Raw genomic sequence first — 15,127 nt, 5'->3', positions numbered from 1 at the left:
AACCTTCATTGACTCTAAGGAGCACAAATGTATGCTAAAAGATATTTTTGAAGAAAATGATAGGTTGAAAATAAAGTCAGACACTATTCAGTTGTTTGACCTGTCCAATGCCAAATTAGCTTCAGAAAATAAATTGAACTTAGAAAATACATCTGAATTTGATAAGGAAAGTGAGATGACTGAAATCTCGGTAGAAGATGTTGTTGATTGCTCTGCGTTTCTGAAGAGCGAAATCGAGAAGGAGAAACCCCTCATTTTAGACAATTCGGTTTAAATTTGCACGCATGTAAAAATAAAAGCAACAAAAATTGAAGGAAAGGGCTATGGTTTATCAAAAGGTTCAGACTGTGCTGAATCAGCCCTATGCAGTTAAAGGAGTTACTCCAAGACAAACGGCAGAATTAAGAGTCTTGGTGGAAAAAGACAATGTTGAAGGGTGTGACGATTACTTCTGGTTTTCCCCTATTGACAATGTAGATGAAACCGAAGGCTTGTCTGAGCAAAATTCATGGAGGGTTAAAGGAATATATGTAGTTGAACCCATTAACAAACCCTCAAGCTTCGATAAACCAAGCACAAGTGGAATTAAGAAATCCCTGAAGAACCAATGACAAAACCATATGTTCCAAAAAATACAACCGAAGAGAAAAAGCAGAAGCCAAAAACTAACTTCAACATCCACAAATCACAGAAGGAGTTAGCAGAACAGAAACGCTTAAGAGACCAAAGATATGCAAAGAACTTGAATGAGCGAAAACATCACTGGGAATCTCAAAAACCTAATTACATACCTCCTAAGAAAGTGTCAACGGATAAGGGAAAGGAAAAGTGGAAGGAAAATAAACTTTCAGCCCAAATTCCTACTAATCCAAAAGTCCGAACCGAACATCGGCTCTCGGTTCCCAGACTAGCGCTCAGAACCGAAAGTCAAGTTTAGGTCCTCATATCGGCCCACATAACCGAAAGTCAAGTTTCGGTCCTAACACTAGTTTCGGTTCTTTCAATTCAAAGTGAAAAATAAACTCTGTGAAGGACATCAAAGGAAAGGGAAAGCTAGCATCAGATTCTAAGTTCAGAGATAAGAAAGAGTCAGCTAACCCTAGGATTCAAAAATCGTAAACCAACTAACAACACACCAACTAATGCACTAATCTTTAAACAAGATAAAACTAAAATCAAGGTGTATAACATTAAATGAAAAGATCAAACTACTTTAGTAAAAAGAACATTTTGGTTGATATTTCTTCTACAATTCCTTTTTTGTGAAAGACTCACCAGGACCCAAGAAACTTTGGGTTCCTAAATCAGCTTGAATTTGCAGGTGCTTTGTGACGAGCAGTTTGATGGTGAATGGTATATCGAGAGTGGTTGCTCACGTCACATGACTGGAAGGAAGGAAAAGCTGAGGAAGTTTCGGTCCCTAAAAGATGGTGGGTGTGTAAAGTACAGAAATAACTCCTATGGAACAATCAATGGATACGGTATGATAGCAAATGGAGATTTCTCAATTCGAAAAGTGGCGTATGTGGAAGGATTGCAGCATAACCTCATCAGCATGTCACAACTAGTCGCAGGAACAGGTTTGAAAGTGTCATTTGATGATGAGGGTTCTGAAATCATTGAAAAGCACTCGAAAAAGGTTCTGTTAAAGTCTGAATGCAAGGGAGAGATGTATCCCTTGAATCTCAACCCAATAAAAGGAAAACCAGCAATATGTTTGTTATCAAAGGCAAACACATATGAAAGCTGGTTGTGGCATCGATGTTTATTGCATCTGAACTTCAAAAACATTTATAAGTTGGTGCTTGGTGACTATGTTCGGGGCCTCCCTCTTCTCAAGTTTGACAAGGAACATCTATGTGCAACGTGTTAGATGGGCAAACAAAGCAGAAACAGTCATCCTACGAGAATCAATACAAAGATTGTTGAAGCTCTTGAACTATTGCACATTGACTTGTGTGGACCTTCAGCTATCGAAAGCATCGGTGGTAGTATGTACATACTTGTCATTGTAGATGATTTTTCACGTTTTACCTGGGTTTTCTTTCTTAAAAAGAAATCAGAAGCAACTCCCAAGCTGAAGATATTTATTAAGCAGGTGGAAGTTCAACTGAAAAAGACGGTGAGAAATGTCAGGAGCGACAATGGGCTGGAATTCAACAATAAAGACTTTGAGGACTTTTTGGCTGATAAGGGGATAACTCAAAACTTTTCGGCCCCATATACACCACAACAAAATGGGATTGTTGAAAGGAGAAACCGTTCTTTATGTGAGGCTACCAGAACCATGCTCAAAACCGGTCCTTTTTTAACGAAAGATTCTCAATCACTCCATATGAGATTTTAAATTAACGAAAGCCCAATGTCAAATTTTTCCATGTGTTCGGTTCAAGATGTTTCAACCTAAACTCCAAGGAGAACCGAAACAAGTTTGACGTTAAAGCTGTTGAGGGAATATTTCTTGGTTATTCACTTTGCTCAAAAGGTTACAGAGTTTTGAATAAACGATCTAAACAGACTGAAGAAACTTATTATGTCACCTTTGATGACAATTACATGAAGAAAGTTCAAAGGAACGAAAGTGAGTTAGGGGAAATTTTTCCTACATCAGGACAAGTATCGGTTCCAATATCAAACTTGTTCGAGGAGTACATTTGGCTATTTGATGAACCAGAGAAAGTGGCACACTCAGAGGAGAGAGTAGCAGATAACAAAATTTATAATCTCCAGAAGATCATCAATGATGCTGCAAAGGAAGTGGAAAGTGAAATTCCTAAACCTGCAAGTGCTCAATCCTCTACTGACTCTCAAATCAACGGCTCAACGTTCAAGGGGGAGAGTTCGTCCGCACCAAAGACAACCAATGTATCTTTTGATGAGGAGAATTCTATATTGTCCCCAACTAATAAAGGTACATTTGAGGGCGGGAATCTAACTCTCTTAGAGGATGCAAACTTCGATACAGCCACAGGTTACGCTTCGCCAGTCGAGGGGGAGAAAGAAATGGAAACTGATGAAGGCGAGAGTGATCAATCAGAATTTGAAGAGGAAGTGAATGATGAATTGGATCCGGCTTATGACCCAAATTATCATCCATTAGTGAAATGGACCAAGGATCATCCTAAAGAATAAATTATTGGTGAATCTTCTAAGAAAGTTCTTACTCGTTCTCAATTAAAAGCGAAATAAACTGCATTATTCTATAAAGTTGAGTTATGTATGTTTAATTCATTCATCTCCAAAATCGAACCGAAAACAGTAAATGTTGCGCTTGATCATTCTGATTGGGTTCAAGCAATGCAAGATGAGCTCCATGAGTTCGAATGTAACCGAGCTTGGAGGCTGATTCCCACACCAAAGGATGCTTCTGTGGTCAGCTTAAAATGGGTCTTTAGAAACAAATTGGACAAAAAGGGGAATGTCATTCGCAACAAGGCTCGGTTGGTGGTAACAGGATATTGCCTAGAGGAAGGGATAGATTATGAGGAAACCTTCGCACCAGTAGCAAGGTTGGAATCAGTTAGAATCTTCCTAGCATATGCTGCCCATAAAAACTTTGAAGTTTTCCAAATGTATGTTAAATGTGCTTTCTTGAATGGAGAACTAGAAGAAACAGTGTATGTTGAGCAACCTCCAGGTTTGTGAATGATAAATATCCTGATCATTGCTATGTGCTGGATAAAGCGATTTATGGTTTAAAGCAAGCACTGAGAGCCTGGTATGAAACCCTAACTTGTTTTCTAAAAATGTCAAAATTTAAGCAAGGTTCGGTTTACCCTACCTTCTTCCGAAAGAAAAAAGGCGAACATCTAATGATAGTTCAAATACATGTTGATGATATCATGTTCGGCTCTACGAATCCTAGCTTAACAGATGAATTCAGAAAGTTAGTGGAGACTAAATTTGAAACAAGCGCAATGGGTCCAATTAATTTTTTCCTTGGTTTAAATATTAGACAGGGTCCAGAAGGCATATTTATCAACCAGGAGGCATACACAAAGAACCTGTTAACAAAATTTGGCATGACAGGTGACTCTAAAGTGAAGGTTCCTATGGCATTTGTGTAACAACCCGAAATTTCCGCATCATTTTAATGTAACTCTTTCGCGCAACCGATCGTCGTTCCGATTTCCGATTTCCGATCTTCCGTTTAAATTGAGTCATTATATAGTACGCATTTAAAATAACTTAATGGGTGTCTTAATACATTTGAAAATCATTTTAACACCCTACTTTAGTGATCGGAATAATTCTAGAATTTACCGTATCGGGTTACGGTAACTCAATCGGGTACGACCAAAAACCCCGTCTAACGCTGGTATTGGGTAGAATTCCATAGTGTCCAAAAATTTTAACACTATATAAACGTGTTTAGGACTTCATTTGAAGCCTTTGGCCAAATTATCACTAAACATTTCCCACCTCTCTCCTAATCCAAGTTTAAGGGATCAAAACTCAAAATTAAGGCTTCTAATCTCTAAGGTACCTTCCTAGCCTTAATCTATAACATATTTGACATCCAATTTCGAGTTTAAGACATGAATTAGGCCAAACATTCATGAGTTTACGGCCATAGAACATTCATGGGCCGTAAACTCATATTTCAAGGGTTTTTAAGCCCTAAAACCCTTCCTTTGCATAGTTGGACACTAGATATGACTTAAGGGCTTAAAGGGAAGAACTTATAACATGTAGAACATGGATTTAGAGGGACAAAAGTGAGTTTACGGCCAAGGAACATTCTTGGGCCATAAACTCATATACAAGGGGTATTTAAGCCAATTAACCCTTCCAAAACCTAGTTGAGACTTAGACATGAACCTTGGACTTGCTAATCTAGACTTTGAAACACTTTAAACTTGATTTTTGTGTAACAAAGAAGAGTTTACGGCCAAGACACTCTCTTGGGCCGTAAACTCCTCTAAAAGGGTGATTTAAGGCCTTTAAACATGTTCAAATACTTCCAAACTCAATCTATGGCTTTGTGGTAAAATCTAGATGCATCTAAAAATGGTTTAAAGGATTAAAACACAACAAAAGTATGATTTATGGGAGTTTACGGCCTAGGAACATACCCTTGGTCGTAAACTCATAAAACAATGTTTAAGAGGCATCAAACACACTCAAATGGCTTGTATAAATATCTAGAATCACATGTGATTGTTTTAAGCACCAAAAACTACCTTTTTCAGTAGTAAAGGAGAGTTTACCGCCTTAGAACATACCTCTAGGCCGTAAACTCCAATAAATGTCTTAATTGATGTTCTAAATTCATAACAATGCTTAGAAAATTAGTTTGAATCACATGTGATTGCCCTAAATAGCTCAAATCAATTTTTCATAGCCTTGGTGAGTTTACGGCCGTAAACTCTATGAGTGTGGCCGTAAACTCATGCTTTAAATGTTTTAAATCCATTCCAAGTGTTCCAAGGTGTCTAGATAATCATTCCTAGCAATCCCTAAGTCCATTTGAGCCCTTAAAACACCAAAACCTCACCCACATAAGTTTACGGCCGTAAACTCATGTATGTGGGTGTTCCATTGTTGTAAACTCCTTAAAATGTTTACTTATAGGGAGTAAACTCAAGTCCCAAGTCCCTAGTATCATTGCAAATCCAAAGATGTCACCCGGGTCACTCCGAACGCTCGTTTTGAGGTGTTTAACCTCATTGGAGTGTAATGTTCCATATGATTAGTGAATGTATCTCTAATTGTATATATATGGACATTATATCATTTTACATAGGGTCATCGCGAGTAATCAAACCCCGAACCGACGCCTAGCATTCAAAAACCGACACGTTTTCGAGTCCGGTGAGTTCATACCCCTACCCTTTTTCACTGTTTTCACTGTTTTCAGGGGGGGAACACAAGCAAAGTACAAGGAAATTGTTGTACTCAAAATATGTTTTCAAATGTGTATTTCATATTTCGTATGCTTTGATAACTGATTACCACAACCGATAACAGATCGAACATGTAAATCACGTAACACATATTTGTGAAACGAGTCTTTAAACTAGTATGTTTTACATGTATTTCACAAATGGTTTTCCACTTTTTATCAGTTAAAAGCATGACATTAAAATATTTGAATATAATACCTATACACTGTTTTGTCCTCAGTAACACTCCCCACACTTATAAGAGTGGAGGACTTTCATATTATTACTAGTAAATTTGTTATTCCTGTATGATTGGAGACACGTCCTCGGAGAACACTCCACCCAGGTTACGCGAGTGGAGGACTATACCCATAACCAGAATCTCTGGTATTTAGAGAGCGTGACTTGAGTGTATAGATCTATACGGGGCTGACTACCCCACACCTGGCTGCTAGCTACAGCCGAACCGAAATGGTTCAAGGGTGACGAAAGTCATAAGTATGTCGACGACTTATTGCCACATGTGGACTACTTATTGCCACAGGTTTCAGTCTATTGTATGGTTATGGAACTCGCAATTAGGATAACAGAGATTTACTTACAGTAATAATGGATTACTTTATACATCGTTTACATCTTTTACATCTTTTATATCTTTCACGTACTGTAGCTAACATTCAGGAAAGTACGGGACTTTCCTGGGAAAAACATGGAACCTAACTACATTTACATCTTTTACATCTTTAACATCGTTTACATTAGAAACCTACATGCAGGAAAGCATGGGGCTTTCCTGGGTAACACTTACATAACTAGAAAGAGTAACAAACTGGATAACATTACATCTTTTACAATGTGAAACATACAATAAGGAAAGTATGGGACTTTCCTGGTAACACATGATAAGTAAACATGTTTTCAGTGCACAAACTTACTATACTTTACATTTGTAAAATAATAACCAACTTTTAAGAAAATACGGGATTTTTCTTGGTATACATAACATTTCAGAAACCGAAAGGAAACCGAAACATTTTCACAAACAAAAACCGCTTATGAACTCACCAGCTTTATGCTGATTTTCAAACCGCTTGTGTTCTCAGGTCAACGTTGGAACAGGTACCCGAAGATCCTTTTTCTTGAAGACGGTGTACATGAAGACCTGTTACATTTTGTCTATATATACTATGTATCATAACTGTACAAACTTCACTTTTGAAATAACTGTAAAACTGTTACTATGTAATGTAATGCTTGTTTTACTTTACTTACTATGTACATTGGATTTGATACTCAACATGGTAGTCAACCCCGGTAATGTATTCCGCCTTTGGTTTTCGGGGTGTGACAGATTGGTATCAGAGCCCTTGTTTATAGTGAATGAAGTATACCAAACCTTACATGGTATAAAACTATAAACACTAAAGGGCCTAAGTGCTCTGAATTAAAAGTATCTTCAAACTACAAGTATTTTCAAAAGTATATAAGTATACCGAACTGTCGTCATCTGTAACAACAAGTAGAACAGAACATAAGTAAATGGGTGTTGTATACTACGGTTAAACCTGGGCAGTTATGTAGTCGTGTCTAGGGTCAATATAGCCTGGCCAACTATATTCATTCGAGACACGGCCAACATGTGCTTGGGAGTGACTGTGGTATGTGGCATGCCTAAAACTTACCCTAATATCCCAACATCGAATCATTGTCGCAAACAATTCATGAAATACTATGGGAGTATTTCTCGATTCCGATCCTCTGTAGTAATCCTTATTCGAGTGACTCTCTATGGTTGTCTTAGCGATAAATTATCTGTTCGATAACTCTTTCCTGCTTTATCGCTTACTCGAATCATATAACTGTCATATCTATCGATTCAATGTAGAGGACTTACCATCCTCTCTTTCTTGATCATATTAGATCAAGATGCCTCCCCGAAAGAGACCTAGCTCAAAGAACGACAACAATCCTTCCTCGCCGCCACCTCCTCCTTAGTTCGATCTAGCATCACTCCAGATGATGATGACAGCTGCAATGGTAGCAGCTATGTCACAAATGAACCCTGGTGGTTCAAGTGGCGGTCCTCAATCTCAAAACCCTGAGGGTAGCCTGGGACACCAAAGAGGGGGTTCCTACAAGGATTTCATGAATGCGAAACAAACATCTTTTAATGGCGCTGGAGGTGTCATTTCCTTATCTTGATGGTTCGAGAAAATTGAGTCCATCTTTGAAATCTGTGCTTGTGCGGAGTCCGATAAAGTCAAATTCGCAGCCTGTACTTTCGTGGATAAAGCCTTGACTTGGTGGAATGGTCGAGTCAAATCTCTGACCTTACCCGTAGCCAATGCCATGGGCTGGGAGGCCATGAAAGAACTTCTCATTGCCGAGTACTGCCCCCGTGGTGAAATGCAGAAATTAGAGCACGAGCTCTGGAACCTGAAGATGAAAGGTTCCGACATTGCTGCATATACTTCCCGATTTGATGATCTCGCACTTCTCTGCCCGGGGTTAGTCACTCCTGAAAACAAAAAGATCGAAAGGTTCGTTTGGGGATTATCTCAACCAATAAAGAGTCACGTTTTGGCTGCTCGTTCGGATACCTATGATAGCGCCAAGACCTTAGCACAAATTCTGATTGATCACAACGACGATGTTAAGGAAATCACTACCACTTCTGAGCCGACTCAACAGAGTGGTGAAAAGAGGAAATTCTGGAAAAAGAAGAAAGGTCAATCTTCTCAACGATCATCCAAGAAACAAGAGACGGTAGCAGTTCATGCTGCTACTACTACTCCTGTTGTTGCTGTTTCTGCTATGGGATCCACAGCCTCAACTCCTACCAGTAAATATGCTGGTAACCTCCCTCTGTGTGACAAGTGTAAATACCATCATCATCCCGGTCCTTGTCGAGAATTGTCTTGCACCAATTGTGGTAAGAAAGGACACACAGTTCGGTACTGCAGAACTCCTACCCAATCAGCCAACCAATCATCGGGAGCAGGTGTTAGTCAAGCCTGCTACAATTGTGGTGAAGTTGGGCACTTTAAAAGGGATTGTCCCAAGAAGTCAACTGCTGGTAACACTGGAAGAATTCTAATCATGGGACGGGAGGAAGCAGTTGCTGATCCCACTGTTGTTTCGGGTACGTTCCTTCGACAACTCATATGCTAGTATTCTTTTTGATTCGGGTGCTGAAAGGAGTTTTGTTAGTCATGCATTCAAACATAATCTAAAACCAAATCCTCAACCACTAACTGAAACGTTTACCGTCGAGATGGCTAACGGTGAGAAAGAAAGCGCTAACGATGTATTCATAGGTTGTACACTGACCCTAAATGATCACTCATTTCCTATAGACCTCATGCCCGTTTCCATTAAGAGCTTTGATGTTATCATTGGCATGGATTGGTTGAGTCCCAATAATGTTGACATTCTTTGTTACGAAAAAGCCATCCGTCCCAATCTTCCTTCGGATCAAACTCTCGTAATGTATGGTGATAAACCCGGTTCTAACCTTCATATCATCTCTTACATCAAAGCTCGAAAGCTCCTTCGAAAGGAGTGTGTTGCATTCTTAGCTCATGTGATCAACGAGAAACAAGAAGTTAGAGATCTCACGAGCATTCCCGAAGTCTGTAACTTTCCCGATGTATTTCCTGAAGAACTTCCAGGGATTCCTCCCGAATGTCAAGTCGAATTCCGTATTGACCTAATTCCTGGAGCTACTCCCGTAGCAAAATCCCCGTATCGCTTAGCTCCGGCAGAAATGCAGGAGTTATCCAGTCAACTCAATGAGTTGCTCAGTAAAGGATTCATTAGGCCGAGTTCCTCACCCTGGGGAGCTCCGATTCTGTTTGTCAAAAAGAAAGATGGATCCTTTCGGATGTGTATCGACTATCGTGAACTGAACAAGTTGACCGTTAAGAACCGATATCCTCTTCCAAGAATAGACGACCTCTTCGATCAACTCCAGGGAGCCAGCTACTTTTCTAAGATAGACCTTCGATCAGGGTACCATCAGTTACGAGTCCAGGAGAATGATGTTCCCAAGATAGCTTTTAGGACTCGGTATGGACACTACGAATTCGTAGTGATGCCCTTCGGTCTAACCAATGCACCGGCTGTGTTCATGGACCTGATGAACAGGGTGTGCCGCCCCTTCTTAGACAAATTCGTCATCGTGTTCATTGACGACATTCTCGTTTATTCCCGAAGCGAGGAAGACCACAAGCAACACTTGAGGGTAGTGTTGGAAACCCTTAGATCTGAAAAGCTATACGTGAAATTTTCCAAATGTGAATTCTGGATACGGAAGGTAACTTTCCTTAGTCACGTGGTAAGCGAGGAGGGTATTCATGTAGATCCTTCCAAGATTAAAGCGATAGAGAGTTGGTCGGCACCGAAAACACCCACAGAAATTCGTCAATTCTTGGGTCTCGCCGGCTACTATCGACGATTCATTCAGAACTTTTCCAAAATCGCCAAACCTTTAACCACTCTAACACAGAAAGGTGTACCCTTTTGTTGGAGTGATAAACATGAAACCGCATTCCAAACATTAAAGAAAGCCTTATGCAGCGCGCCTGTCCTGTCTCTGCCCGAAGGGACAGAGGACTTCGTTGTCTACTGCGATGCGTCTAATCAAGGTTTAGGCTGTGTGCTTATGCAAAGAGGAAAGGTGATTGCCTATGCCTCTAGACAGCTGAAAGCACACGAGGTCAACTATACCACACATGACTTGGAACTAGGAGCAGTAATCTTCGCATTGAAGATTTGGAGACATTATCTCTACAGAACCAAGTGCACGATTTTCACTGATCACAAGAGTTTGCAACACATCTTTAATCAAAAAGACTTAAACATGAGGCAACGACGATGGGTAGAATTACTCAGTGATTATGAGTGTGAAATCCGTTACCACCCCGGCAAGGCCAATCTGGTAGCAGATGCCCTTAGCCGAAAGGATAATGCAGACCATAAAGTGAGGAACCAGATGATGACCATCCATTCCAACTTCCCCATGCAAATCCGAGAAGCCCAGTATACAGCCCTCAAACCCGAGAACGTGTCAGATGAAACCTTGAGAGGGATGGAAAAGAAACTTGAGATCAGAGGTGACGGAGTTCACTGTTTCATGAATCGAATCTGGATTCCCAAATCCGGTGGATTCAGGGAAATAGTCATGGAGGAAGCACACAGGACCAAATACTCTATTCACCCGGGTTCGGACAAGATGTATCTGGATCTTAAGAAACAATACTGGTGGCCGAACATGAAAGCTGAGATAGCTACATTTGTGGGCAAGTGTCTGACTTGTGCCAAAGTCAAAGTCGAACATCAGAAGCCTTCAGGTCTACTCCAACAATCCAAAATTCCCGAGTGGAAGTGGGAGATGATTACCATGGACTTCATCACCAAACTACCCAAGTGTTCTAGTGGGTACGATACCATTTGGGTAATTGTCGATCGCCTGACAAAATCCGCTCACTTCATTCCGATTAAAGAATCATACAAAATGGAAAGACTCGCGCGAATCTACATCCAGGAGGTAGTACGCTTACACGGTGTACCTGTATCCATTATTTCTGATCGAGATAGTAGATTTACCTCCAGATTCTTGCAATCTCTTCAGAAAGCCCTTGGAACCAAATTAGATATGAGCACGGCGTATCATCCTCAGACTGATGGACAGAGTGAGAGAACAATCCAAACCCTGGAGGACATGCTTCGGGCATGTGCCATTGACTTTGGAAAGTCGTGGGATACACATCTATCCTTGATCAAGTTCTCGTACAACAACAGTTACCACACCAGCATTAGGGCTGCTCCATTCGAAGCCCTATACGGTCGTAAGTGCAGATCCCCTCTTTGATGGGCCGAGGTGGGGGATACACAGTTAGCCAGGAGTCGAGTCCCCGACAGTGCTCTCACTGGTCCTGAAATGATCCGCGAAACCACCGAAAAGATCATTCAAATCCGTAACCGACTGAAAGCTTCACGTGATCGTCAAAAGAGTTACGCTGATAATCGTCGGAAGCCACTAGAATTCCAGGTTGGAGACCGTGTCCTGTTAAAAGTCTCGCCCTGGAAAGGCACTGTACGCTTTGGTAAGCGTGGGAAACTTAATCAGAGGTACATTGTGTTAGGTTTTATACAAACAATCCTATGTGTGCATGCAACCCTAGTTTGGATCTATGTTTTCACTATAAGACATACAACTTTATGAACACAAAATAAACCCTAGCATGCTTCTATAATTTTCGAAATTTACATAGAAGTGTAGAAAACATACCTTTGTTGTTATATAGCAATAACAACTAGTTTCCTTGATCTCTTGAACTCTCTAGAACTCTTGAAAGCAAGCACCACAGTTGTAGTGCCTCTAATGGCTCACAAACACCTTGAAGAAAGAAGGCAACTAAGAGAGAGAAGGGAATGATGCTAATTTCGGCCCTAGGGTTCCCTTGGAATCAAGTGGCCTTAAATTGAAGCATAGGGTATGTATTTATACTATAGGGTGCTAGGGTTTCAGTCAAAACCCTAATGGACAGCTTAGCCACCAAGCAGCCCAAGGAACCTTATGGAATGAGGCCTTGGACGAAAATATGATGATCCTTCATCATAATTTCGTTCCCCCTTAGTCCATTAGGTTTCCTAGCCCAAAACTCAACTATCACACAATTGACATTTTATACCCCTTTATTTAATTTGTCTCTTTTAGTCACCAAATTAATTCCTAATTAATTTATGACTAATACTAATCAAATAAATATGATTTCTCCTTTAATATATTATTCTTATAATATATTAATAAATCATAATATCTCCTCTCTCATATCAAATTACCTTGTCAAGTTGCTTTGGTGAAGGCAACCCAAAAGGACCATGCACACTCGGGTCAAGTATACACCAAATATGGTTACTGACTTAGACATTAATCCAACAGTCTCCCACTTGGATAAGTCTAGTAACTATATCTCACGTATTACTTCTGTACCCGATAGCAATCGTAGCTTTCAATAGCCGCTGTCAACTCTGACCAATAACTTGTCCTTTAGATAAGGGATCGTATAATCCTCTGTTCTAGATATCATGCTAACAATACTTATTGTCTAGCATTTTTATTTCTTGATCTCTGATTTGTTCGACATAGAACTCAGTTGAACACATCAACTTCATCTTGACCGGGCCCGGCACATAAGTCAAACCAAATCATCAAGTGGCCGAGATATCGCTTTTATCCTCATAGAATAAAAGGAACAGAAAAACGTCGACTAATATGCCTTTATCATTTACCAGTTAAACCATACACAATAATGCGTTTTATGACATCAAGTTACTGATGCGTTTTCGCATTATCAATGTATAATCAACTAGCAAACAATAACCATATCTCTAGGTTTAAAGATTATATGATATTATCATCTTGCGATCACTTGTGATGACATTCATGAAGTAATACCAGTAAGTGTGGGTCTGTTCCAATGCTCAATACTAATTTCATAAGCACTCATAAACTTTGCAGCAAACCTTTGCTATGTCTAAAACTTTTCAGACAATCTACAAACAAATTTATGACAATCTTTCTTCATATCTACTTCCAACATATGAGCGATTGTGGACTGTTCGAATAATCTCATTATTCAGGAAGTCAAAACATGCAAAAATCGGAAAAATAGATAAATAATCAACACATGATAGAAACTTTCTTATAAATAACACACTTTTATTTAATCATCAATTGTTGAGTATGACATTATCTATTACAAGTTTCCTACCTATCTAATCTGAACTAATATCGTCCTTCAGCCCTACGCTCCTAGCGTGCTGAAAATGCTTGACCCTACTCAGTCCCTTCGTAAGGGGATCTGCTGGGTTATCTTCTGACGATACCCTCTTCACAACGAGGAGTCCCTCTTCTACCCGATGTCTAATAAAATGGTATTTCCTGTCGATATGTCGAGATCTGCCATGATCCCTTGGTTCCTTGGTTAAGGCAACCGCTCCTTCATTATCACAGAAAATTTCCATGGGCTCCTTTATGGATGGCACAACTCCAAGGTCTCCAATGAAGTTCTTCAACCATATAGCCTCCTTTGACGCTTCGCTCGCTGCAATATACTCTGATTCGCACGTTGAATCAGCTACGGTCTCTTGTTTGGAACTTTTCCAAGTCACTGCTCCTCCATTTAGGGTAAAGACCCAGCCCGACTGCGATCGGAAGTCATCCCGATCCGTCTGAAAACTAGCATCACTGTACCCTCGTACCCTTAAGTCATCACTCCCACCGAGGACTAGAAACCATTCCTTGGTCCTCCGAAGGTACTTAAGAATATTCTTAACTGCAATCCAATGTGCTCTACCAGGATTCCCCTGATATCTGCTGACCATGCTTAAAGCGAAGGCCACATCAGGGCGAGTACAAGTCATAGCGTACATGATAGAGCCTACTGCGGAAGCGTAAGGTACTCGGCTCATATCAGCTATCTCTGTCTCTGTACTCGGGCTCTGAGTCTTACTCAGCTTGGTATTGCTTTGGATTGGCAACTCCCCTTTCTTGGAATTTTCCATACTAAAACGCTTTAGCACCTTTTCCAAGTATGTATCCTGACTGAGTCCTATCAGTCTCTTTTCCCTATTTCTTACTATTCTTATTCCCAGAATATAAGCAGCTTCTCCGAGGTCCTTCATAGCGAAACATTTCCCAAGCCAGGACTTGACCTCCTGCAAGGTTGGGACATCGTTTCCTATGAGTAATATGTCGTCGACATACAATACGAGGAAGCTTATTATACTCCCACTGGCTTTGACATACACACAAGATTCATCTTCGCTTCGCAGAAAGCCAAACTCTTTAACCTTCTCATCAAAACAAAGATTCCATCTGCGAGATGCTTGTTTCAATCCATAAATAGATTTCTCAAGCTTGCATACTCTATTCGGATGCTTCAGATCGACAAAACCCTCTGGCTGATTCATGTAGACATCCTCAGCCAACTTTCCATTAAGGAAAGCGGTCTTCACGTCCATCTGCCATATTTCATAATCATGAAACGCAGCTATGGCAAGCATCACCCTAATAGACTTTATCTTCGCAACTGGTGAGAAGGTCTCATCATAGTCAACTCCGGGAGTTTGAGTAAAGCCCTTCGCAACCAATCGCGCTTTATAAGTATGCACTTTCCCATCCATGTCCGTCTTCTTCTTGAAGATCCACTTGCACCCGACTGTCTTACGACCTG

This window comes from Lactuca saligna, chromosome 4 (assembly GCF_052625555.1).
Source record: "Lactuca saligna cultivar CGN05327 chromosome 4, ASM5262555v1, whole genome shotgun sequence".
In the NCBI taxonomy this organism is placed as follows: Eukaryota; Viridiplantae; Streptophyta; class Magnoliopsida; order Asterales; family Asteraceae; genus Lactuca; species Lactuca saligna.
The sequence above is the reverse complement of the archived record's forward strand: the minus strand, read 5'-3'. Positions refer to the sequence as shown.